Source organism: Pinus tabuliformis, chromosome 3_2 (genome assembly GCF_031772625.1).
Source record: "Pinus tabuliformis cultivar Carrire ecotype Pingquan chromosome 3_2, CPIR1, whole genome shotgun sequence".
Lineage (NCBI taxonomy): Eukaryota > Viridiplantae > Streptophyta > Pinopsida > Pinales > Pinaceae > Pinus > Pinus tabuliformis.
Window position 1 is genome coordinate 1,278,922,971 of NC_142302.1, and position 27,199 is coordinate 1,278,950,169.

The window sequence follows — 27,199 nt, forward strand, 5'->3', positions numbered from 1 at the left end:
CTAAAAATTAATAAAACTAAAAAAAATGATATTATAAAAAATTTAAAATTTAAAAATAATAAAATAAAATAAAATATTTTTTTTAGAAAAATTAATTAAAATTAAAAAAAATAGCAACCTCGGCCCAACCACACCTAGCTTGGTCGGTTCGTTTAAAAGAAATAATTTATTATATATATTTTTAATTATAATTTTTTTATTTATATTTTTAAACGATTTTTTTTAATTTTTAACTTTTATTTGTTATTTATATGTTTTTAATTTGTATTTAATTTTTTTTTTGTGTTTTCTTTATTTTCTAATTTCCAATTTGTTTTTTTTGTATTTTTAGTGTTAAAATTTTAAATTTTTTCCTTAAATTATGTTATTTTTTGAAAAAAAAAATAGTTTTGATTTTATTAATTTTTTTTTTACGAGTTAATTTTGTTTTTTAAAAACAATTTTATGTTTGAATTTTTTTGGTTGATTTTAAATTTTTCATCATAATGCATGAAGTTTTACCCCATAATGTGGCAATTTCATGGTTGGTTTTTTAGATTTCATTGCAGTAGGTTGTGTTCACTTACACTACATGTCAATTTGATAATTGATTTTTAAATTTTCGCTGCAATGTGTCAAGTTGTCTTAGGCTAAGACTTTTTTTTTTTTTTTACAGGAACGGTTATGATGCTTTATATTAATCTTAGGAAAAATGCCAAATTCTGATTACACTTTGAGCTTCTTTGTCGTGTTGCATTTCTTTGCTAAGAATGTAGCTGCAGCTTACAGTTTTCTTCCTAAGGTAGACCCCTACTGAGTTGATTTCAGAGATTTTCCCCCACTTGAAAATACAAACAAATTGGTTTAGGAGCAGACAGTAGAACATGATAGCAGATTATTTATGGAATGGGCTCCCATGATTCTTCATCCTCTTTCTTTTTGGTCCCAACAGAAAGAAGGACAACTTTATTGGCTTCGATGTCCGCCTTTTTATTATGGATTCTTCACACGTGATAGTATTTTAAATCCTGGAAGCTTTTTTCCATATCTTTGATCCTGATAATCAGCCTTGCAAGATTGAGGTCCTGTACTGGGGTGTTGGTAATCATTGCATTTATAATGAATTGAGAGTCACCTATGACGATTACTTCCTTTATGTCCAGTGCTTTGAAGATCTTGAGACCTTGGAATAGGGCCAAGGCTTCAGCTTGGATGCTGGTAGTGTAATCTAGTCCCCAGGCGTAGGAGTGAATTTTTTCCCCGTATTGATTTAGGACAACACCTCCTACACCTGCTTTGCCCGGATTTCCCTTAGCTGCTCCGTCAAAGAAAAGGAAGTGCCTTGCTTGCAATTTTAGTCACTCTTGAAAGTCATTCTCAGGTTTTCTTATTTGCCATTCTTTGAGGGTGGGGACTTTTTTTTACTGCTGGCTGAAATTGGAGTTCAAGCTGTGATCTCCATGCTATGTCCTGCTGTCTGAGGTTACTGTCATCTTTTATATCCATTAGGCATTCCTTTATATGGCTTTTTATCTTGGCTTCCAGGGCTTTGTGATTCTGCTTTGTGTCTCTAAAGATTCTTTTGTTTCGCTCTATCCACAGCTGCCAACAGATGATTTTAGGGAGGACAGCCCATGTTGCCTTGATAATCAGATTTTTGGGGGGAGGACCTGGGAATCTGTTTGACCATTCAGCGAAAATATCGTAAGAGGAGCAAGGGACAGCGAAATTTGGATCCAACTCGTGAGTAAAATGGGACAAAATCTACCTGGAGAAATTACATTCTAGCATTAGATGATTTACTGTCTCAACGCTTTCATTACACAGAGGGCACATGGAAGGGTCGTGGAAGCCTTTTTTCTACAGATTGTCATACGTTAATATTTTCCCGTGACAGAATTCCCAGGCAAAGAAATCGACCTTGGGCCATGAGGGCTGACGCCAAACGCTTTGCCACAGGGCTGGATTCTGAGGGACGTGAGGTTTCTCAGTCAATTTGGCGTACCCTTGTGTGACTGCATAGCCTTTGATGTTTGATCCCCAACCCATCTCATCTCTCTTCTTCAATTGCGTGGGAGCCAATCCTTGGAGGGCGCCTAACAGCGTGCTCCACTCAGCTTTCAGATTGTCCGGCACATTTAGTCGCTTCCAGCCTGCCCAAATCAGATTGCTCCAGCATGAAATATCCCACAGAGATTTCATTCCTTCTCTGTCCATCCAACAGCGTAGCGAGTTAATGGAGGCTCTTGCTTCAATTGGCTCTTTGTTCATGATTCTGACAAACCAGATATTGATTTTTTTACTGTTGCTTGGTATCCAGAAGGAGTGGTCGATGATTAGAGATGTGGCTCTGTCATAAATTTTGAGGAATGTCGAATTAGCCAAGCAGATCACATTTTTTAAGCATCTTAGTCTTGGTCCTCTGAAATATTTTTTCCAGATCACCTTTTGAACCCAGCCAGGATTGGGGGCGATGATCCTCCACACTATTTTTGCAGCCATTGCTACATTTTGTTGACGAAGGTTCTTAAAATTTAGGCCACCTTTCCACAGTGGCTTGGATATGGTATCTCAGCTGACAAGAGGGATTTTTTTTTTATTTTGTTTCCCTCCCTTCCAAAAAAATCTCCTTATGTAATCCTCCATTTTGTTTAGGATAGATGCCAGAGCAAGGAGACCTGCAAATTGGAATAAGGGCAAGCTACTGAGAACTGATTTGATTAAAACTGTTTTGCCTACAACATTCAGCTAGGAGTAACCCCAGGCTTGGATCTTTGCCTTGAACTTTTCTACCTGTGGAAGCCAATCTTTGCTGGTAGGTCTCTTTTGAGATATTGGTAGGCCCAGGTATTTGAAGGTTGACCAGGTGGAGGAAGCTTTGAAACCCAAGCATCTTGATAAGGCAGCCTAGGCAAAGTGTTCCAACTGAAAATATGACATTTGATTTTGTTTACCACACTGCCTGAAGCTTCATTAAATTCATCCAGCAGCTCCTTAAACTTTGTAGCAGAAGTAACAGAGGCAGGACCTAGCAGCAATGTGTCATCTGCAACTAAAGCATGATTGATATTTTTGGTTCCTCTTGCAATGTGCAGTCCATTGATCTCTTGGTCCTGCAGCTTTGTATCAAGCAGGAAGCTGAGGGCTGAGGCTTGGATGACAAAGAGCAGGGGGGACAGATGGAACCCCTGCCTGAGTCCTCTCGAGGCTTTAAAGAAGTCAATGGCTCTTTCGTTAACAAGTGGAGCTATCCATGGCTCCGAAATGCAAGCCCAGATCCAATTAATGAAGTTTGTTCCAAAACCTAGCTTACACATGACATTCAATAGAAAGCTATGATTGACTCGATCAAAAGCATTTGCTAAATCAAGTTTGATCACCATACCTTGTTCTTTGCTGAGTTGGCTCGAGTGTATTGCTTCCTGGACCAGAAGAAAATTGTCCACGATCTGCCTCCCATAGATGAAACCTCCTTGGTTCTCTGGGATTATTTTGGGGAGGATAAACTTCAATCTATTTGCAATTACTTTGGTGATCAACTTGTACCCTGTATTACATAGAGAAATTGGCCGAAATCTGTTGAAGTTGTTGGCCCCTTTTTCTTTGGGTATGAGTGCTAAAAACGCAGAATTTGTACTGCCTCCGATTTTCTGAGTGTTTTGGGATTTTTGTACCATTTTGAGAAGATCTTTTTCAATAATTGGCCAGCACGTTTGGAGGAATCTAGCTGAGAAACCATCCGGTCCAGGGGCCTTGTCCGGATCCATGTCGAAGAGTGCCTTTTTCACCTCCTCTTTTGTGACTTTGGTCTCCAACAATTCATTGGTTCGCTGAGAAATCACAGAGGGTATATTATGCAATATCTCCGGAGAATGACTTGGGTCCTTGTCTCCACTATATAAATTCTGAAAGTGAGTAAATGCAGCTCTCTTTATATGCTCGAAGTCCTTATGGATATCCCCCTCCTCTTTAATTTCTGAGATAGTATTGAAGCATTTCCTTGCCTGGGTTTGCTTATGAAAATAAGCAGTGTTCCTATCCCTTGCTTTGAGCCAGAGGTTTTGAGATTTCATTCTCCAATACTCTTCTTCAACTAAACAAGCCTTGTGATATTGCTGTTGTAGATGGGTTTCTTGTTCTACTGAGTCCTTAGTAAGTACTGCGTTTTCCATACCAGATTGGTGAGAAGTAAGAGCTGCTTTAATGGTTTTCCTTGTTGTGGTTGGGCTGGGTAGCGTTTTGGCCCATCTTTTTAGGACTCTTTTCATCCTTCTGAGTTTTTCCTCCCAAATATAGAATGGCAATCCATTGACCGGATAATTCCAACATTCCTTGACTATTTGCATGAATTCATTCTCCTTTACCCAAAGAGGACTGAACCTAAATGGAATGGGGCCCAGATCATGATGAGCTAACAAGTCTAACATAATGGGCTTATGATCAGAGGTGTTGTTGGCAAGTATATGCATTCTAGGCTCTAATCCTAGCAGCAGAAAGGAGCTTTGAATTATAAACCTATCTAGCCTGGCAGCAATGTGGCCAGGGCCCAATCTTTTATTAGTCCAAGAGTACTTACCTGAGGAGGGTTTAATGTCTAGCATATCCCAGTCTTGCACTATGTCCTCAACCCATTCTCTAGCCGGATCTCTAAGTATGCTGCCTCCCCTTTTTTCTGATGGGTGAAGGGTAAGATTGAAATCGCCAACAATTATTGTGTTCTCCAAATCTGTCAGATTTTCTTGCTGTCTTAGAGAGTCCCAGCAATCTTTTTTTTCCCCAACGTTGACTGGAGAGTAAACGTTGAAGAGGCAAAACGTTTGCTTAGTGTCCAGATTCTGCATTTTTAGCATCAACCAATGGGTTTTCCTGGCCTCTAATAGAACTGTAAATTTATTGGGGTTCCAGAGAGTACCTATTCCTCCTGAGGCGCCCCGGGCGGAGATTGCTCTTGCTTCACTTTTATTCCAAACTTTCTTGCTTGTTTGGAGGAAGACTATGTCTTCCAGCTTTGTCTCTTGGACGAGAAGTAGATCCGGGGTTTCTATCCTGATTAGACTTCTGATGGCTTCTTCTTTCATTTTGCTCCCCATCCCTCTGCAGTTCTAGGAGAAGACCTTCATTATTTATGTTTCAGATGAGCTCCCTTGGAGCCTTGGGGCAGGTTTTTCAATATCTTTGGCTTTGAAGCTAGCATTTTTTCCAAGGTTGGCTAGCTTCCCTAGAGTTTTTCTTTGTAAGTCTCTTGTTCCCTTTTTTCCCTATCTATTTTCTGGCCTCTTGTTGATCTTCTTACGGGGGTGTGGGATTCTCCTATTTCTCCTTCCTCTTCTGATTCCTCCGTTTCTTGCTCTTCTTCTTCTTCTTCCATGAACATGCCTTTTGGGCTTGGTCCTTTGAGAGAGGCCGGTCGAGCCTCTTCCTTGTCCTCTTGGGCTGTGACTTTGAGGTTTTCCACTTCTTTGGGGGAAGCTGGGGTTGTGATTTTCCTTGAGGATTCTGGATTTTGGATCTCTACCTCTGGAGTGCCTTCTGTCGGTTGGCTTAAAAGGATGAATTTGTTTTCTTGCGCCTTTTTGGTAGGAGGCTTCTGGACATTACCCTGAAAGTTTCCTTTGCCGGATGGTCCACCCTGTTTCTGTCCCCTGTGGTTGGCTCTGGCTCTTTTTACTTGATTCCATCCCTCTTCATTTCCTTTCTCTGGCTCTGGATTAGTCGGGCAGTTTCTAGCGAAGTGCCCATACACGTGGCATTTCTCGCATTTGAATGGCAGCTGTTCATAATCCAAGATCTGCACATGGGACCAGCTACCGACTATGATTTTGATTACTTCTGGTAAACCTTCCTCTAGATCTACCTCCACACAGATCCTGGCACAATCGTACTGATCCTTGTTGCTTGCCCGATCTATGAATTTCCCTAGGGAGTTGCCAATGTGTTTCAAGGAGTCCCAGTTCCAACAGTGAACCGACGGATTTGGTAGACGAACCCATACTGGAACATCCTTGGGAACATCCACTGCTGGATCAAAATCCGGGGTCCATTTGTTCAGGTAGAGACCCTAAGGAACCATGAAATACGGTCCATTTCGAAAGATCAGGTCTTTGTCTTCTCTAGAGGTAAATTCAAAAAGAAAAAACCCTCTTCCTAGAAAATAGGAGGTAACACTTTGAACGATCAGAGGCGCCCAGTTCCTGTTCACCCATTGCTCTGTAGTTTTTGGGGAGGGCCAAATTCCCGTGAATTGGCCAATAAGACCCTGATCTGCCAATGACAAAGCAACTTGCATGGGAGTCTCCGGAGGCAAGGAGATCTCTGGAATTTCATCTAGCTTCTTGACGAATTTGGAGGCATCGTTTCTCTTTTTTGGAGGCAGACCTGCCAAGAGTTGATTGAATGCGTCTACAGCAGGACTGGAGGGCAGATCATGGCCCTGAGACTCCATCAGGTTTGATGTCGGCCACCACACGGGCAGTGCAACATAGGCCACACCCTAGCTAGAAGAGGAGCTGAATGCCTTAGATCCGATCAGATGTAGTTCAAGAAGGCTCGCGGGTTGCAGGATCGGCGAACAGCAGGGTCGCAGGATTTGAGCCTGCAGGAGGCGGGTCTCAAGAGGAGCCGAGGCTCGCAGCAGGTCTGATCACCGAGGACGCCCAGCGCTCGCAGCTCAACACCTCATCACAGTCATTAGGCTAAGATTTTAAAATAGCTATACTTTTAGCATTTTAAAAAGAAATTACCCTTGGTATAATGACTCTTTCATTCAGGTGTTCATTTTTAAAGTTTGTTTTAGTCATTTAACTTTTCCATAATGCCATGGTTAAAATATATTGAAAACTTGAGGTTTTTTCTAGTCGTGATATTTGGTTTTAATTCCATAGTTTATCCTACTATTACTACAAAACTTTGGTTTTTGTAGTCGTGATATTTTATTTTTAATGCTATGGTTGAAAACAATTATAAGTATTTTATCTTTAACGTTATGGTTGAATTTTTTTGGAATTCTAAGGATTTTCAGAAACATGATATTTTATCTCTAATGCCATGCCTGAAAATTGTTGGAATTTTAAGGTTTTTCAGAATCATGATACTTTATCTTTAAGGACATTTCTAAAAAATGTTTAAAATTTACCTTGAAAAAAAGACATTATTTCAGCATCAACACTTTTCATTTTCAGGATGTTTTTTGCCCCAAAAAATTGGGATTTATTAGCTTTTATTGTCATTTTTAAAAAATGTTGGAAAAAAAAACGGTGATGTTGAATCAACACTTTTCATTTTTGGATTGTTTTTTCATGTTTTTATGGGGTTTTTTTGCTAGAATTCTCATTTGATTGGTAACTTTGTTCTTGGTGATGAATTTTTTCTTTGAAAATTATTTAATGTATGGAATAGTTGCTTTAGAATATGCGAATTTGTGCCCTAATTATTGAAAATTAAGTTTGTAAAGATTTTCTAATAGAGTATTGCATATTCTATCAAATGCAACGCATGTAATGAATGTTACTGGTGAATGAATGTCTTTGATTCATCATGAAACTCCATTATATCTTGAAGAGGTTAAATGTTTAAAGTTGGTACCTAAGGCTTCAATTTTGAACCTCCTTGGAAGACGTTTTATCTCATCCTAAGCATCTCATGACTCCATTGCCTAAAGAAATAGGCACTAGTCCAAGGAATTTGGTGATAAAACTCCTCTTTCTCCATATTTTCTCCTTCTATATTTTCAACTCCTTTCTCTTGGACAACTGGTCTAGGGCATCAAGTGAAATTCCCTAGAGAGTGAGTTGGTGGATTCCAAGGGAATATGCTTCAAGCCTAAGGTCTTGAATACAAGACCTCAAGGTTTTGTGGTCATCCCTTCGGTTTTCATCCATAAAATCGAGTGCCATAAGTTTTCCCTAACAGGAAACCGCAACTTGTATATCCTTGACTTGGGGGCTTCTTGGAGGGTTGTATGAGCACAATAATTGAAGAAGTAGATCATAAGAGACCATTTCTCTTCCTTGCCTTGACCTTGGGAGTGCCTTTGACCACGTTAAATCATAAAGCCCTAGGTCTTGTGCAAGTATTTCCTAGACCTCTTGAAGGAAGCAAAGTTTCCCTAGAAGTATTGTATTATAACCTTGAGTCTTCATCAAGAGGTCCTACCTCATCACATATCACCAATAGTCATAGAATATCAATCAAAGGTGATCATCTACCTGCTCGGTCTCCTCCCATCAAAGAAAGTCTGTTAAGAGGGACTTTGAAAGTGTGACAGTGGGTCAGTATCCCATTGCTATCATGTGGTCTGTCTCTTAGACCTTTATAGTTTCCCTCTTTAAGCTCTGCTAGATTGTTTGGTAATAGTGAAAACGAGAGTCATAACTCATAAACTATTTAATTTATCTTCAATTATGTTTGATAGCGTTGGAGAACAATAAAGGCATCTTAGTTGTACATAATTATGTACAACTGAGGACAATTATACATAATTGAGGACAATTGTGTCTTCAATTATGTCTTATTTTCAATTTATACCTAGTTCGATCCAATACATTCCAAGGGTCAAAATCAATATCACATATGTGTTGTTGTTAACATTAAGGAATTAAAATAAGAAATTGAGCCAGTTTCGTTTCACACTAGGTAACATCAAAACTCTACCATACTTTTCGTACCTTGAATCCTACACATAAAATTGTCATAATGCAAGGACTAATTATCTTTGTGTGCATGATAGTGTGTTAGGCTATAGATCTTACTCTGAACCTCAACTGCCAAAAGCTTCCCTTGTAAACTCCTTTGTATGTATATTCCAAGGAGCCCAAGTGATGGATATTCCAAGGAGCCCGAGTGAAGAATAAACATCCTTCCAGTGAAAATATTAAGTGAAGATCTTTTCCATTGAGTAAAATATCTAATGTAAAAATATTAGGTGGGGAAATGTTAAACAACATGTTTTGTACATGCTCTGTGGGAATTATTGTAGGTCGACATTGGTATTATATGGTTTCATTACCCAGATTATGGTTCATTGTTGATATGAATGTAAGGTGCCATCTTAATAAATGTCCCTATGAATTTCGAGTGGACAAGGTGCCATAGGACTTTGAGTCCAGTGAATTCAACTTCACCAAAGTAGTCCATGAACATGTGCTCTTTTGTTTTGAAGAAGTGAAGAAAACATCGTTTAATACTTGGAAAATGACCCTTTCTTGGGCAGTCCAAACTTGATTGATATTAGGTTAAGAGAAATTAGTTATGATATCAATACATAGTGTTTGATGTGTTTTGAATTTTGAAAGATGATGTTCATTGAATCATCTCTTTTCTACTACAAATGAGTCCAATTTAATATGGATATATGTTTCTTGTGTTAATATTATTAGATCACTTCTCGCAACACACAAACCATAATAGTGCATTGTTAGCTATGCATTTGGCCACTAGGGCTCAAAAACCAACATTTTAACTTGGATACAAAAACTTGGGAGATTTTGCAACTCTAAACCATGTGCATCTCAAAATCTTGGACCACTATTTTATTTATAGTATTTGACTATTTGTCATATGAACCCAGTATAATTACCAAAAGGCCAGGAGAGGCGAACAAGTGAAAGAAAATTACTTGGATGCATAAAAGGTTGGAATCTATGGGCAACATATCACCCAAAATGTGCATAAATAATATAGTTATGTACACACAATGGGGACAACCTTTATGCCCAATTGTATAATAAGTGAACAATAAAAGCAAAGTGAACAAATTCACATAAAGGCCTGTACAAAGGATTTAAAGTCATATAGGCTTCTTAATAAAGCAAAAATATAAGGCCTAGAGAGAGAGGGAAAATTTAACCCTATACATGGGACACATGACATATATTAATGAAAACTAGGAAATTACTTGGCATCTCAATCTTTGAGAGGTACCCTCAAGCATGAGGATCACCTATTCTACCTTTTGCGAGCTAAAATGACTGAGGGATATGAGTAAAGAGGTCACATAAAGCTTCTCATCATAGTAAATGCAAAATTGTAATCATGGAAGTACATTCAACCACATTGATAACTCATAAACTACTAAATTTATCTTCAATTATGTATGATAGTGTTGGAGGAAAATAAAGACATCTCAATTAGTGTGTTGTTATTTTCCATTTTATATCAAGAAAAAAAATATCATTGAGGTTACTGCTATAATGTGTACAAGAACACTCTTTCCCTTTTAGTAAGGTCCAAGGAGTCTAATTATTTCTATGTACAAGCATTAGCAAGTCTTTTTTTCAATGGGAGTTAGGGAACACTTCTTGAAATTGCAAATTCAAGAGTGGCCATGGGTCTAATCCTACTTCTTGGTAGTCTAATGTTTGAGATGTCAAATCTTTCTATGTTATCAGTTTAGTTATCTTAAATGGATAATACAGATCATGTAGTTCTAGAACAAATTGTTTAGGTTGATGAAATTCGAGTGAGAACAACTTACCTATTTCGAAATTTTGAGACTTCTTCCAGAATAATAGAGAGATTTAATGTGATCCTTAACTTCCTCTCTTCACCAAGCTCTAATTCCATGTTGAAAATGCAAGTGCAATAGACATTGGCACAATTTTTTGAACATGATAATTAATTGATGTCTTATATATCTTCTTTTAGCATTTACAATCTGTTCATCAAGCAATTATACTTCAGAAATTCAACCATATACAATAGAAATAAAGTAGAGATCATAATGCACAAGAAAAACATAAGTTTACCCTAGGAAAACCCACTTGGGGTAAAAAACAAACAAATCTTTCTTTAGAGAATCATTTCAACAATACATCAAACTTCAAATTCATACACATACTGACCAACATGATAGAAATATGACAGTCCAAGAAGTACCAAGTCATCCCTCCATAAGGTGTCCACAAGTGGTCCATAAATTGTTTTTCAACTATCCATAATTAACTTGACCAATGTCTTGACTTAGGTCTGTACTAGGGCCAAATTTATGCCTTCTTTACTATCCCAAAAAGCTCAATATTCACCACAGAATATACTCTAATTTCACCTCTGAATTGGCTCAGATATTATCACAGACAAAGCTCATACTTCACCCTCAGAATGAGCTCAGACTGTTATCACCCCAAGAAACTCTCCTAGGTTGTATATCAGAGATGCTCGGGAACATTACAAACTCAACAAAAATGTTGGAAAATGGTGGATGAATGAGATAAATAATGCATATTCAAGTCAGATAACCACTTCTACTATGCTTAACCCCAGACATGGGTGAACACCCCCAGCCTACAAGGCTTTAGACCACCAATTACTCATAGTGTAAGGAAAATGTGATGATGGAGAATACTGATCACACCATCAGATGCATAGGACCCTGTGATGGCTAGTTGCAACCAGTTAAAGGTTTATAAATCTATTTCCTAATGCACAGACAGGATGACAACTCTCTGGCATTAAAACAACAAAAACCTGCATACAAATTCAATGAGACTAACTAGATTCCAAAACAGAGGTGGGATGACAACCCCTCTAATGCTAAACATCAGCATCACATGAATAAATCCACAACAGGCACAGCCTGGAACAAAGAAGAAGAAGTGGAAAGTGAGAAATTAACAGCAAAAGAAGCTTGCATTAGCTAAAAATGCAGACCAGATGCTGCAGGTATCATAATAGTTACAGTCTCTAGAAGTTGAAGCTTACAACAGAATAACATTCATCAATCTGATTACATCTTGATTTTTGGAATATATAGAGTTTGTTCTCAAAAAATATCTGCAAACCCATGTGTGGAGGGGTCATAACTGACCACCAACCACATTTACAACCAGATATGGGTCTCTGATAAAACTTTACTACTTTAATGGACAAAATGACCTTTCTGCTGCTCTATTGTACTCCATGAATAGGTGAAAAGCCATCTTTATCTGCTCAAGGTTGTCCTTCTTGTCCTTCGGAGGTACACTGTGTTGAATGTGGTAGCTGAGGGTTTTATGTGCAGAGTACTGCATTAAGGTTTCTTTCCTTCTTTGCGTGCATGGGACAGGTCAAAGACACAGAAGATGCATGGTAAATGAACGAGGGATTGAGACTTAGTATTAGCCGTTGGATGACAAAATGGATGGCCAAGATCTGATCTAGGGGGCTATTGGGTGTAAAACGAGAATGGATGAACGATGGCCATTGGATCGCGGCGGGAATGATCCAACAGCTGATGGGATCAAAAGATGCGCGAAAGATAGTGCGCGGGAGGAGGGTACGAAAGACATATGCATGAGAAGAACGTGGACCGTTGGATCATGGTTGGGCAGATCCGAAGGTTGACGGGCGATAAGTGGTTTCCCCGCATCGCTCTTCGGGAGTAGGCGGTTTTGGTACATGGTGGCACGATCCAGTGAAATAGCGCCACGTGGCAGGCAGGTCTGGCGGGAAACTGCCTTCCCCGCGGGCTAACAGTCGCGCAGGTTATGGGAGCGGGGGCTGCGTAAAGTGTCAGATCCCAAGGCGGAGGATTGGACGGACTGGATTTAATGCACAAGTTTCGGGGTTGATGTGACAGGTAAGGTCCCGCCAAGTTATTATTTTTATTATATGCGTGCGTTATAAAGGGTTAGGACTATAGTTCTGGGGTAAAACGAATAATAGGTTCTTATGGGGTTTAATAGAATTATAAACAAAAATGCCTGGGAGTCGGTAAAAAAAGGGTTTAGGCGAGGTTTTACAGTTTTTAAACAAAAACCGCGTGGGCGCTAGGGAAAAGGGTTTAAAGGAGAGTAAAGAGGATATAAGGTGATGGAGGAAACAAAGGTGTGGGAGTTATAAGGAGAAAAGGGAAAATGAAGGAGAAAGCATGAAAACTGCTGCCAGCCTTATACAACCAAACCAGCATTGCTCAACACCTATTTTGATCCATCAAGTATCAAAGAACATAGCAGAACTAACACTGGCTCCTTCTGGGGATGAGATCCTCCTTGTGAGGTCTCAAGAACCTACAGATCAATGCCTCCAGCTGAAACAAATTAGCCAAAATTCCTAGTGTTCCATTGGGCATGGAGTCTACTGCATCTAAATTGAAACTAATAAAAACACAATATTTACAACTTTTAAGGCCAAAGACCTTGAACAACACAATTTTTTAGAAAACACCCATTAACTGGGCCATCAAAAACTGCCTCTCCTCCCATAATTTTCAGTATGACGGTGTTGTTCCCTTGAACCTGTGAAATGATAAAAGGCCCTGTCCAGAAAGAATCAAATTTCCCATGATTGCCTTTCTTTTCCTTTACTGCAACCCATTTCAAAACCAAGTTTCCAACTTGAAAATTATTTGTTTTTGCCTTTTTTTCAAATGCTTCCTTGATCCTTCTCTGATGTGTTGCAGCCTTTTCAACCAGTTGTTCTCTGATCTGATGTACCTCTGCTAAATTAGTGATCCTATTTGCCATGCATTCTTCTTCATCCTGCTCTTCTTGAAGGAATTTTGCCACAGGGAGAGTTAGTTGAATTTGAAATACAGCTTCAGTGCCATACACCAGCTTGAAAGGAGAATTCCCTATGGATTTCTTAATGGTCACTCTATCATCCCACAATGCATACTTGAGCTTTGAATCCCAATTCTTCTTATTGTCCTCTAACAGTTTTTTAATTATCCTGATCAGACTTTTATTAGAGGATTCTGCTAGACCATTTCCTTGAGGATAGTAAGAGGTGGAATGAACCAGTTTAATCCCCATTGAATCACACATTTTCACCAGTTCCTTTGCCCTGAAAGATGTTGCATTGTCTGTAACCAATTTGTGTGGACAACAAAATCTGCTGAAGATATTTTCTGTCAAAAACTTCATGACCACATTGTGATCAGCCTTCCTGGTAGGGACTGCCTCAATCCACTTGGTAAAATAGTCAGTGGCTACTAATATCCACCTGTGCTAGCCACTAGAGTGTGGATTGATTTCTCCAATGAAATCCAAGCCCCACTGCTGAAAAGGTCCTTTTGCAAGTATTCGTTTTAAGGGCAGGGATTTCAACTGCTGTTTTCCTTCAAATATTTGGCACCTACACAAGATTTAACAAAAACAAATACATCAGAAAATAAAGTGGGCCAATAGTACCCAGCTCTAAGAATTTTGTGGGCTGTAGTTTTCCAATAATGGTGCCCTCCACACATGCTGGAAATAAATTGTTGCATAACTTCTCTTGACTGTTCTTTGTCTAGACACCTCAAAAGCACTCCAGATGGATCCCTCCAGTAGAGCAGATTTTCATTAATGCAATATTTAGTTGTCCTGAGTTTTAAAGTTCTAGCTTGACTTTGAGTAAATCCTGAAGGGATTTCTAGCTTCAACAAGAAATTAATTATTCCAACATACCAATTACAAGAAGCTAGATTCTCGGCCATTGACTGCTTTCCCTCTGTTTCAGTTGTTTCTTCCTTTTCTGCCTAATCATTTTCTACAATGGTGCACAAGAAATCAATATCTAAATATCTGCAATTTTATTCAGCCAATAACTTGGCAAGCCCTTGACCTCTAACCAGCTTGGTGAGCTTCAGCTCTATATTAAATTCTATCATTTTTGCAATCCATTTCGCCCTTCTTCCATCAACATCAGGTTGTGTCAAGACATCTTTAATTGCAACAGAGGGTACATATGAAACTTTTTTGGAATGAAGGATATAAACTCTAAAAGCTTTCAAGGAGTTGATAAGAGCATATGCCTATTTTTCAATAATATCATACATCAGTTTAGCATCCCTCAAGTTCTTGCTGAAAAATGCTGCTAGATGTTCTGAACCTTCTTCATCTGCCTGCAATAAAATTGTTGCAATGGTGTCTTTAGAGGCAAAAGAAAATATGTGAAATTCCTTGTTGTAATCTGGACTTATTAATGTGGGAGCCTCCATTATAACTTTTTTGATGGAATCAAATGATTTTCTTGCTGAATCGGTCCATTTTACCTCTGCTCCTTTCTTCAACATGGAGGTAACATGCTTCACTAGTTCTGCAAAATTTGGTATAAACCTCCTGACAAAATTAATTTTGCCCAGAAAGGATTGGATATCCTTCTTTGATCTAGGGACAGAAAAAGTCTGTATTGCTTTGACTCTTTCTGGATCAATCTGAACACCTACAAAAGACACAATATGTCCTAACAACTTGCCTTCATTTAAAGCAAATTGAGATTTTTTGGGATTGACTGAGATTCCAAACCTCCTGCACTTCAAGAATACTTTTTTCAAATGTTGTAAATGATTTGATGGCTACTAGAGTAAACTGTTATATCATCAAGGTAGATGAGGACAAATTTATCCTTCTCCCCCACAAATGCTATATCCATAGCTCTCTGAAAGGTTGCTCCAGCATTCATCAATCCAAAAGGCATCTTAGCATACATAAAAGTGCCCCAAGGAGTGGTGAATGCAGTCTTCTCTTGATCATCTGGGTGCACAACAATCTGATTAAAGCCTAAAAATCCATCCAAAAATGACATCACTTTAGCTCCTGAGACTCTTTGCAGCAAATGCTCCATCTTGGGTAGAGGATAGTTGTCTTTCTTTGAGCATTTGTTTAGATTTCTGAAATCAACACACAGTTTGATTTCTCCACTCTTCTTCCTCACCACCACTAGATTGGCTACCCATTTTGAATACCTGAGAGGGACTATGATCTTGGCAGCCAACAACTTTTTAATTTCTTTTTCAATTAGAGGAAGAAGCATAGGATTTATTGGTCTCAGCTTCTGTTTGAAAGGAATGGTGTCTTTCTCCAGAGGTATTTTATGTTGAATTATGCTCTTATCATATGTTTTCAGATCACTATACTCCCAGGCAAACACATCAGCAAATTGCCTCATTAAATTGCAGTATTCAACACTTCGATTAGCAGACAAATGAGTGGACAAATTCATATACCTAGGATGACCTGGACTTCCTATATCATACTTACAAACTGCAGAATGGTCTTCTTTTTGGGTAGCCTTGTAAGGCACATCATTTTGATCGAACAATCTTTCAAGAGGAATTAGGCACTTAGGAATATGATTACTAGGAAGCTAGAAAATGTTGTTTTTACCAATTTTATTTCTAAGCTGGGACTAGGGTTTTTCTTCTAAGGCATCATTATCTTGATCAATTTGCATTCCAGAAAACTCATCAATGACTTGAAGGAACCTATTTATCTCATCATCATCATTAAAAACTTTCCAATGATGGACATTATCAGGCAAGGATGGCTATACTTAATTTGGACTTCATACACTAGTCTGGGAGGCATAGGAGGAATAAATAGACTAGCAAACACAACAAGGGAATCAGCAAGCTGATTTTGGGCTCTAGGAATGTATGAAATACAAAAATAATCAAAAGAATCTCTGATTCTCCATACCTCATCTCTGTATGCTTTTAGCCTTGGGTGCTTTTCTTGAAATGTTTTATTTACTTGCTCAATGTTCAAATCAGCATCTCCAAACACCTTCAGATTCTTGATTCCTCTGTCTTTTGTTGCATTAAGGCCCAACAACAGTGCTTCATATTCTGCTATATTATGTGACTTGGAAAACTAGCTTAAAAGACAACTAAATGCTTTCTTCTTGTGGAGACACTAGCACCACCCCTGCTCCTGCAATCTCCCTGGAACATGCTCCATCAAAGAACATCTCCCAAACCTGACTTCCTTGCTCTTCTTTGGCTTGAATTGTTGGTTTCTTGAGCTAAATTGAGGCCTTCTGAGATTCTTCTATTTGAAGAATACATGCTCTAAAATCAGTGTCCACTGCATAAATGGGATGATTAGTAGGATTCCTCTCATCACTAATGATGTATGCCAACTGTGCTTCTCTATACAATCTCCTGCTCTCTCCTCCAAAAACTGGGACAGTTGCATAAGATACATCATTCTGTAATGTCCCACCTAGTCTCTTAATCCACCCTCTGGACAGCAACAAGCCAAACTTAGGAGGAACATCTGCTACCACAATATCCATCATCATACTCTTCATGGGCAGCTGAGCTAGGGTAATGGCCAAATCTTTAATCAATCCTAGGCACTTCACTTTCCTTGAATCAAAAGAGAATAACTCATGATATGGTCTAGTGATATCAAGGCCTAACTCTTCCATGACAACTTTAGGCATTAAATTGTGGCTGGCCCCTGTGTCTAGCAGGCAATTGTGGAGGATTTTGTCATGAATGGTCAATGAGACATAAAAAGATGGAGAATTATTATCAGCAGGTTCAATCATAGGGCTGAGCACAATGGCAGGCTTGTCATCTTGCAAATTGACAGAGTCAATGGAGGTTTGTGTGGTTTCCAGCTCAAGAGCTTCAAGGATGGGCTTTTTAAACACTTCGCTCTTTACCAATTCAACCAGAGGCGCAAATATTTTCAATTTTTGGACCTCCGACTCAAAGCTGAAAGAGGAGGGCAGCTTATCAAAACCTCTTACCTCTTGAACTGGTGCTTTGAGGATGACTGGATCAGTTGTTGGTCTTCTCTGCCTGCTACTCTATGACTCTGTTTCGATAGCAGCTCTTTGGGCAGAATTTTCTTTGACATTCTTTGCATTTTACCTCAGGTTATATCTCTACTGTTGTTCAATTTGTAGGACAGCTTCTCTATCCCATTCTTGATTGTCTTGTTGTTGCAGCAATGCTTCTTCATAAGCAGCCAAAGTCAAAAATGCAGCATTGCCTTTATCCTCCATACAGTGAATTTCATCCTCATCTTCTTCAAATTGTTCCTCCTCCATGACTACATTTTGGAAGGGAGCTTTAACTTTCTGATCTTCTTTTGATTCTTCACCCCTCTACATAATTTGTAACTGCTCATTTGCTCTTTTAAATGGAATAGGATTTCTTGGAGCAAATGTGTTTTGCTGCCTTGTTTTCCCTGAATTCTACTCAACCTTCAGCTTAGAAATTTCAGCAGCCAATGACTCTATCATGTTAGTCATTTTGTCTAATTTAGGCTCTGAAAATGATGTAGAAGAAGTAGATGCCTAACCTCTCTACCTCCTTCTGTTAGCTTGATTTTTTAGCTTCTCTACAGCCATGATATTAGATTCCACTTCTAGTGCTGCATCCTGCATATCAGCTAGAGTAGCACATCTCCTTTCTCTCAACAATAGGCAGAAATCTAAGTCAAAAGCATTGGCATAAGTGATTTTGGTAGAGGTAAGAGTAGGTTTTACCTCAGATGGTATCTTACTATACATACGATTGTATTAAAATCAGGCAAAGATTCACCATTTTCCCTCTTCAGATTACCAGACTCTGTATGGTAATACAACAAGTCTTTCTTATCTCCCCAGTGCTTCAAAAATGCATCATCTAATGCTTTAATATATGTTATAGATCTCGAGGGTAATTATCTGAACCACTTCCTGGCCTCTCCATCAAGGCTCTGGACAAAAACTCTCATCCACACATCATTTTCACTTATATCTAAATTATCAGCATAACTATAAAAAGCTTCTAAGTGTTCTTTTGTTGTTACTCCCTCTGTGCCATTGAATTTAGGCATATATTTCTGATATTCTCCCATAGGTATTGGATTCAAAGGGAAAGGCAAGACTAAAGGTCCATATCTAGCAGCAACAATTCTCTCTATCTTCGTAGGTGCTTGCTATCTTGCCATGATTGGAATATGTGTAAGAACACTAGCAGATTGAATAACAAGAAGTAATGTGATGGATGGCAGAGACAAAAGGATGTTTTGGACTAAATAGGAAGCCTTCTTTGGACTGAGATTCAAAGGGGAACTAACTACACAAGGGGCTATAGTAATCTCTGCAGATTTTTGTTCACTAGCAGCACTAGGCTCTAAGTCTTCAAATTGTGTATTTTCAACTAAAAACTCCTCATGCAAAGACAAATAAGATTTCTTGGGCTTACCTGATCCTGATGCCCCTTTCTTTGATGCTTTCTTCGATTTGATAGTCCTCTCAGGTTCAGGCACTGGTTCAGCTATTGACTTCTGAGGATTTCTTCGAGTATGTCTCAAAAATTGAGCCAGAACTTCAATGTGGAGTCACCAAAGGATGGTCTTCCTCCAATGGAGTCGCCAGATAGATGATTACAACCAAAAACTGTGTCAAACCTTGTCTATCATCAAAGCTTGAAGCTATGTCATTCTCCCAGGGAAGTTGAGCTTCAATTCTCCTCTCCCCGACAACAGCTCCAATTAATGTTATCACCCCAAGAAACTCTCTTAGGTTGTATATCAGAAATGCTCGTGAACATTACAAACTAAACAAAAATGTCGGAAAATGGTGGATGAATGAGATAAATAATGCATATTCAAGCCATATAACCACTTCTACTATGCTTAACCCCAGACATGGGTGAACACCCCCAAACTACAAGGCTTTAGACCACCAATTACTCACAGTTTAACGAAAATGTGATGATGGAGAATACTGATCACACCAGCAGATGCACAGGGCCCTGTGATGGCCAGCTGCAACCAGTTAAAGGTCTGTAAATCTATTTCCTAATGTACAGACAGGATGACAACTCTCTGGCATTAAAACAACAGAAACCTGCATACAAATTCAATGAGACTAACTAGATTCCAACATAGAGGTGGGATGACAACCCCTCTAATTCTAAACATCAGCATCACATGAATAAATGCACACCAGGCACAGCCTGGAATAAAGAAGAAGAAGTGGAAAGTGAGCAATTAACAGCAAAAGAAGCTTGCATTAGCTGAAAGTGCAGACCAGATGCTGTAGGTATCATAATAGTTACAGTCTCCAGAAGTTGAAGCTTACAACAGAATGACATTCATCAATCTGATTACATCTTGCTTTTTGGAATATATAGAGTTTGTTCTCAAAAAATCTCTGCAAACCCATGTGTGGAGGGGTCATAACTAACCACCAACCACATTTACAACCATATGGGTCTCTGATAAAACTTTACTACTTTAATGGACAAAATGACCTTTCTGCTGCTCTGTTGTACTCCACGAACAGGTGAAAAGCCATGTTTATCTGCTCAAAGTTGTCCTTCTTGTCCTTCGGAGGTACACTGTGTTGAATGCGGTAGCTGGGGGTTTTATGTGCAGAGTACCGCATTATGGTTTCTTTCCTTCTTCGCGTGTATGGGACAAGTCAAACACACAGAAGATGCATGGCAAATGAACGAGGACTTGAGACTTAGTATTAGCCATTGGATGACAAAATGGACGGCCAAGATCTGATCTAGGGGGCTATCGGGCGTAAAATGAGAATGGATGAACAATGACCATTGGATCGCGACGGGAATGATCCAATAGCTAATGGGAGTAGAAGATGCACGGGAGATAGTGAGCGGGAGGAGGGCACGGAAGACATATGCGTAAGAAGAATGTGGACCGTCAGATCATGGATGGGCAGATCCAACAGTTGACAGGCGACAGAGATGCGAGAGAGTTAGCGGGTGGGGAGCCATACAGGAAGGGCGGTAAGCAGTTTCCCCGCACCGCTCTTCGAGAGTAGGCAGTTTTGGTACATGGTGGTGTGATCCAGTGAAATAGCGCCGCGTGGTAGGCAGGTCCGGTGGGAAACCGCCTTCCCCACAGGCTAACAATCGCGCAGGTTATGGGAGCGGGGGCTCCATAAAGCGTCAAATCCCAAGGCAGAGGATTGGACGGACTGGATTTAACGCACAATTTTCGGGGTTGATGTGATAGGTAAGGTCCCGCCAGGTTATGATTTTTATTATATGCGCGCGTTCTAAAGGGTTAGGACTATAGTGTCGGGGTAAAACGAATAATAGGTTTATATGGGGTTTAATAGAATTATAAACAAAAAATGCCCGAGAGTCGGTAAAAAAAGGGTTTAGGTGGGGTTTTACAGTGTTTAAACAAAAAATGTGTGGGCGCTAGGGAAAAAGGTTTAAAGGAGAGTAAAGAGGATATACAGGGATGGAGGAAATGGAGGTGTGGGAGTTATAAGGAGAAAAGGGAAAATGAAGGAGAAAACATGAAAACTACTGCTAGCCTTATACAACCAAACCAACACTGCTCAACACCTATTTTGATCCATCAAGTATCAAAGAACATAGCAGAGCTAACACAGACTTTATTACAGAATAGGCTTGGACTTTATCTTGGATAAGCTCGGACTTCACAAATTCCATAGAGATGGTGTTCCACTAGAGTATTGTTGAGTATTTCCCTCCTTAGGGAAGATTCCAAGACACTTTTGAATGATATTATGGAGGGAATTGAGGATAGGAACTATTTTCTTATTTCCCAAGTCTTGACCTAGTCACCCTAGGGTTTCAAGGTAATCTATAAAATGAGAAGATCTATCATTTGTTGTGGGTGGAAACATGTGGAGGATAAAACTAGGCCAAGTACATTGATTTTGGCTATTTACCATGACTTCACATTGGGAAACTTCCCCTTCTTGCCTCTCTTCAAGTATATGCACTTTACTAGTTGTATGGATATATTACTAGGCACATGTCTTCCACTTAGTTATTGGTATATTTTTCTGCTCATGCTATAATTAATTTAAATCCATGTATTTCAGGTTATTCTACCTCAACAATTCATAATCAATTTATATGTAAGTTTTAATCCAATCTTCATTTTTTTTTAATTACTCAAGCCATATTTTAGAATAATTTTATGTTTTTTTTTGGGATACATGTTTTCATATATTTCAACGACTATTTATGTAATGATCCTAACTAGCGTCCATACACTTTTCTTTGTAGCTTTTTGTTACACTATTTTCTTGGTGTTTATATGAAATGACAAACTAGGTATTTATGTTGTATTTGGTACTTGTAGTATTTATGTTATTGTTTTTGGTACTTGTAGTTTCATTTTAATGAAATGAAACACTAACCTTCAAATAATCAAAATAACCATCTGCGATGTCATGACAAACACTCTTGAAACAAGTTTCAAATGGGATCTTTTCCATATGTTGTTGGTAGTTGGACCATGTTCTTGAATCTTTGATGGGTTTTGCAACTTTCTATAGGGATTTCTTTCAACATTGCCATAATTTGTTCCTTGCTACAATTTCTTCTATATTTTAGATAGACTATGTAGTAACACAACATTCAATTCCAATTTCCTTTCATGGTATTAAATTATGCTTTCATTATTTACCTAGCAGCTTTGGATCCTCACCTTTAGGATCCTCATTATTTCTTATATATCCTTAGGTGTTTTTGTTAGTTTGTGTATCTTGGACATGTGTTCTAGTCTCAAATTGTGTCTATGAGGCTAGGGAACACATTTTCTCTAATACCCAAAAAAAGGTTTCGTGAAAAAAGAACTTGATTAAATTTAATTAAGTAGTTGATTAATTTTTCCAACTCTAACTTAAGGAAATAAGCTTAATTAATCAATATTTATTGGGGTAAAACTATTTTCCTCTAGAGACATCTGAAAAAGTCACTAGATGGGGTCAATATGATCTTAGCCATATATTGTGATTAAATCATGGCAGAGTTGATTCGCCAACGAGAGATTATAAGAGGAAATTGATGGGAATTTGGAGAACACATTGAGACACTGAGTTGCAGTAATAGAAGGGGCATAGAGGCAATGCAAGGACATCAACAACAAGGGTTTCAAAAAATATGATAGATTCTTCATAGGGATTTATAGGGAGGATTGGAGATCGATTTTTCTATAGAGGGAGGTCGATTTTCTAGTAATGTGAATTGCTCCAAGAAGGGGTGCAAATTAACCTACTAGGCAGTGTGAATTTCTCAGAGAGGGAGAGATTTAAGAGAAAGGATAATTTGCAGGAGAGATCTATTTTCATAAGAGGATTGATTTTCCAGTAAAAGTAGATATTTTCCAATGGAGGCCAAGTTGATTTCTGCAGCCAGTGTGAGTTTCCATGAGGACTAAGCTTATCTGCCAAGCTACACGTGTGAGCCAGATCAAGCTTCAGAGGGAGGTCAAATTTTTTCTAGTTGGATAGATTGCTTCCAAGAGGCTAGGGAAACTTGCAGAAGTGGTTAGAATAATTTTTTGGAGGTTTTCCATTTTACTACAACTAGTAATATTTTGCTGAAGAATTAATAATTAAAACAATGATCTACAAAACTAGTTTTCCCTTTGGGGTTTTTCCAAGGACATTTATCCAAAAATATTGGTGTCCATTATGTGTCTATGTGTATAATTTTCACATTTCCTATGGCTAATCATTTTTCTATGAAGTTGTAGTAGTGTTTTATTCAGTTTTTTCCACAAGTGTTTTGTAGAAGACAAATGATCTAAACAAGTATTAGAATAATAACCATTAACAACAATAAAATCTAAAATTTTCACATGGTATTAGAGCGGATCTGAGGGAAGAAGGAAAGTTTGCACAGACACAGTAAGAGAAATTTGAGGGTTTTTACCCAGTTCAAAATTCGTCAGTTATTTCTCCAGTTTATTTTAGTTTACTACATTTCCATATTTTCTAGAGATGGGCGTAGAATGAAAATGTGATTGTTGTACCAACAGATCCATAGGAGCTGGATACCTATAAAAAGGAGAATGCCAAAATAAAGAGGATGATCCTTGATGGAGTCAAGGACATTTTGTTCCACACATCATAGAGAAAGGCACAACAAAGGAGATGTGGGACACCATAATAAAATTTTACTAGGCTCCTTTAGAAAACGGGAAGATGATTCTCGAGGAGAGGTTGAGGGCCATCAAGCAGCATAAACGAGAAGATGTGACTTCCTACCTCACCATATTTTGACTTTTCAGAGATGACTTAGCTACAGTTGGAGACGAGTGAGTGTGTATAACACACCATGGGTTTTCCAAGGAATGGAGCATGTTCATCCAAGTGATTTACGGCTGAGACAAAATTCCAAATTGGGATCACCTATGGATGTCAAAATGGTGCTCCTTAACGGTGATAGTATCAATCCATGCATATTCGAACATGGTTATTTGTTAATGGTCATGTAGTATATGTTTCCTACAACAATACCAATAAATTTTGACAGTGATGGCACATTAACTATTTACAAATTATCCAAATATTTGAGGTATTTTCAATCCATAATGCACACTCTTCCATGACTCTTATCATTTGAAGTGCGTCATTGGTTATGCCTTTATATGAATTTATAGCTTTAGTTTTGAAAAAATCATAAGTCTTTACATGCTAATATTTGTAGGTGGCTCTCATCTAAAGAGATACATTAGGTTGACTTGAAGCATTGGAAGAGGAATGTTTCACTTTTGATGCGTGATGTTCAAATATGCTTCCCTCCAAGCTTCTTTAATTCTCAATAGTACTACCATGTACACCTAAGAGAATATATTTAACAGTTCGGTCCTATTCATATTTGAACAATGTGGCTTGTGGAGAGAGATATGAAGGTTTTAAAACAATTTGTGAGGACAAATGCTCAACCAAAAGGGTCCATAGTTGAGGGGTTCATGGTTTTACCGGCAATTGTTCATTTGAGTGAGTACATACGTCAATTGCATCTTGAAGCTCCACGGTTATGGAATTATAATTGATCCGGATTTAAACAGAAATGCAACATATTACAGATATAACCATAAATACAAAGATGCAGTAGAAATAACACTTTATTTCATTAATATCAAATATTGAAATATGCTTACAAACAAAATGGAAATAAGACTAGCTCGGGCGATGGTAGCTTATCTTTGAGAAGAGATGTGGCGCTACATGCCTCGGAACTATGTTACAATGAGGCTCAAAGGCCTATTTATTATTGAGAAACAATGGAAAACCATAAACATCCAAAAACTTAACCCTAGGAGATGAAGCACCAAAAATGTGGGTCCTGTTTAGGTAAATTGGTACATCAAATTCTCAAGGTCGTAACTTTTGCATACGATCTCCGTTTGGCTATCATAATATCTCGTTTCGAAGATCTTGAAGAGAAGGCTGAAAAAAAACTTGCAAGCTAGTTTGCGACATTTTTAGTCTCTCCGTTTTCCATAAAAACACCATTTATGGCCTCAAAACGGCTTCGAAAGTTCAGGACCCGAAAAACTGTCAAAATAGTAAACTGTGCTACAATTAAGGAAATCGAAAAATTGAAAGAAATAGTGTTGGGGATCCAAGTGGAATAGGCAGGTGGCCACCAATATCCACCTAGATCATTCCTCCCCCCTTAGGAAGCAATGGTCCCCATTGCGTTGAGTTCCTCCATGAGATGAGGAAACTTCTATTGAACTTGGTCCCTGGTGAGCCACTTGCCCTGGTGAAGGAGTTGGCCTGCTTTGACAACTCGATATAGTTGGATCCTTTGTTGTTAGGTGTTCTTAATCTGTGTGTCCATGATTTTATCAATTGTGGCTTGTTCCATGCAATCTGGATTTAACTCTGTAGGTGTGAGTTGTTCTGCAATGTCTAATGTGTCTAGCAATGGTGGGAAGTATGGTGGAAAATAGTCCACATTGAACATTGGGTGCAGGCCAAGGAATGGGGGAATGCTGAGCTCAAATGCATTGTCTCCCACCGCCTTGGTAATGGTGTAAGGACCATATCAGAGTGGTTTGAGTTTCCGATAAGCTCTGGTAAGGCGTTCCTTTTGCAAATGCAACCAAAATTTGTCCCCCACTTGAAACTTGTGTGGCACCTGATTTGATCATGTCGTTGCTTGTACTTGCCATTCGATTTCTCCAAAATGTCATGGACCTGCTGGCATATATGTTGGATGTGCTCAATGAAGTTGTTTGCCTTATCAGTTTCGGACTGGACATGAACCGAATATGCATGAGTAGCTGCAAATGGCATGACCACATCAATGGGACATAGTGGCTGGAATCCCAAGCCCACCTGAAAAGGGTTGTGGCTAGTCGAGTTGTCGAGAACTCGGTTATAGTTGTGCTACACATAGGGGAGGCTCTCATCCCATTACTAGATTCTTTGAGTTGTACATGCGCAGAATGTGTACGACCATCTTGTTGATGACCTCTATCTAGTCATCAATTTGGGGATGGAAAGTTATGGACTTAGTGAGCTTGGTGTCCAACATCGACCAGAGACTAGACCAAATGTACTGAGGAACCTATTATTCTGATCTAAGATGATAAATTGTGGGATCCCAAAGTGTACCGACACTCGTTCAAATAAGAGTTTAGCAGTGGCTTCTGCTGTGATATTCTTCTTGCAGGCTGCCATAATGGCCATCTTCAAGAATCTATCGGCGACTACAAAAACACAGTTGTTGCCATGCTTAGTAGAAGGAAGCGCTGACATCTAATCCATGGAGATGGATTCCCAAGGTCGACTAGGGGTAGGAAATAGAGTATAGAAGCCTTTCTTCTTGATGGTTGGTTTGGCAATGGCACAAGAAGTGCAGGATATGATGTACTTCCCAACATCTTGTCAAAGATTCAACCAATAGAAATACTTCTACAATACTACCACTGTTTTCTCAACCCCGAAATGCCTAGTGGCCCAACTATAGTGTGCTTCCCAAATCATCCTGGCACGCTCTCTTGAAGGAACACAAAGGTGTCCCAGGTGGCATAATAGGGCATCCTGGAGGTGAAAATATGGAACTTGTTGACCCTCCAAGAGCATCTGGTATGTGTGGCCGAATTCTGGATCACTTTTGTAGAGAAGTGGCTAATCAGAGGTTTCGTACCCACAAGAGTCAAGCACGGTGGTTAACGCCATGATTAGTGGTTGGTTGAGGCAATTTGCAACATTATTGGTGCTGCCCTTCTTATACTTCATATTCAAATGGAATTGTTACAGGTATGTGGACCACTTCTGATGACGATCATTCTGTAACTTCCCTTGCATCTGTATGAACTGCAAGGGCCGGTGGTCTGTGTGGATGACCGTTTCCTTCCCCAAAATGTAATGCTTCTATTGTCAGCAGGCCTGCACAATGGAATACATCTCTTTGTCATAAGTGGGATACTTCCGGAATGTGTCTTAAAGTGTCTCATTGTGATATTCCATTGGATGCCCGTGTTGAGTAAGGACTACCCCAATAGCATAGTGAGAGGCATCTATCTTGATCTCAAACGGTTATTGCAAGTATGGTAATGTGAGCACTGGTGCAGAGTAGAGGCAATGTTTCAACTCTATAAATGCCTTATGTTAATATTCAAACCAAAAGAATTTTGCTTTCGCTCCTCGCTTGGTGACTTGACTCAAGGGCCACATGATAGGAGAGAATCACAACACGAACCTGCAGTAGAAATTGGCAAGACCCAAAAAGCTGCAGAGCTCAGTCAAAGTGGTTGGAGCTGGCCAATCTCGGATGACTTCG